Genomic DNA, 1601 nt, shown 5'->3' on the forward strand with positions numbered 1-1601 from the left:
GGTGGGGCTCTGTTGTCCCTAAAAGAGCATCACTCCGGGCGCTAAGCCATCCCCATTTGGGATGGCCGGCATCATCATCCTGGGAGTATACCTGCTATCTTTCTAACTACAGCGACTATTAAGCTTTATGTCTTACACTTTTACTCTTTATTTTCAGCCATTTTTTATTTATATTTTTTTATTATTTTTCATTTTCTTCTCTAAATATACTTGGCCCCCTATACGATCTGTAGGGGGAATGTAATCTCCTTTCCTACTTAGTTCTTAATAGAAACGAGACATACGCTATGGTTATTCCAAATCCTTATAAAGTGCAAGTTTTTCAGCAAACCATCGCTGACTGGCTATAAACCATTACTGATTGGCCGGGACTCCACGGACAGCGCGATGACGTCATTAATACTTCGCCGCGCTGGATGCCGTTATAGCGCCCACGTGAGCCATCGACACCAATATGCAGCCTTGAGGCGGCGTTCTCGGTAGTCGGTGGCGTGGAGGCGTCTGGCCAAGCTGTCTTTTTGTTTGTGGGAGAAAAGACGGGACGGACCTTTAACATACAGGTCAAAAACTTTTTTACTTAAGTGTAATAAATACATTGTAATGGTCTTTTATATTGCATTATTATTATACAGGATTTATATGCCGCCAACAATTTGCTCAGCGCTTTACAAAATAGGTCCTATTCACGCCATAGCGCTGCGCTAACCCACATGGTATTCATGCGTTTAGTGTATGCTAAGCGTCAGGATCTGACGCAATGGTGCACGGTAGCGCATGCTAGCATGCGCTACCGTGCGTTGCCATTCATTTGACGCCCTTCCTGGCGGCCCCACAATCACCTTTTTTTTTCCATTTGTGTCCCATTGGGGAGATTTCCCTTCACCTGATAGGGGAGATTTCCCTTCCTGTCTTCCAAAGAGAGGAAAATTGCTGGTGGTTAGCAGGGTCACCAGAACTAGTGTCCCCATTGGAAGATTTCCCATCTAGTCTTGTTCAGATGACAACCCAAAATGTAGGATTTCTTTCACTTTCAGTGATAACAATCATCAGGACTAGGACTACTCGTATCGGTATCGCCCAAATGCTCTGATACTTAGCCCTGATACCGGAACTTCCGCAAGGGAACATGGAGCTGGCTACACGGGCAATCAGGAAGCCAGGTGGTGGGTAATGATTCTTTGCCCAGCTTCCTGATTGACCTGGAAGCCGGCTCCATGCTGTTTGGCCGGCTCAATGCTGATTTCCCAAATTCTGGGTTGTCATTCAAACAAGACTAGATGGGAAATCTTCCAATAGGGGCAGGGTCATTGCAAGGATGAGGCGAGTGAGGCACTCGCTTCTGACACAGGCGCGAGAGGGGCGCAGCCAGGGCTCAGAGCGGCAGGGAGAAGAGGGGTGGCACACCCCAACCTATGTGGGTAGAGGAAGTGGGAATCGAGGAGAATTCAAGCGCTGGAGCCGGCGGGGGGAGGGGGGGGGCAGAGGAGGGAGCGATGTCACTTCAGGATGGCCGAGAGGAGAGAGAGAGCCGCTCAGCCAGGATCTGACAGCCGACGGTTCTCTCTCTCCTCACTGCTCGGCCATCCTGAAGTGACAGCTCC

Source organism: Nanorana parkeri, unplaced genomic scaffold (assembly GCF_000935625.1).
Source record: "Nanorana parkeri isolate BGI_ZX_2015 unplaced genomic scaffold, ASM93562v1 scaffold245, whole genome shotgun sequence".
Lineage (NCBI taxonomy): Eukaryota > Metazoa > Chordata > Amphibia > Anura > Dicroglossidae > Nanorana > Nanorana parkeri.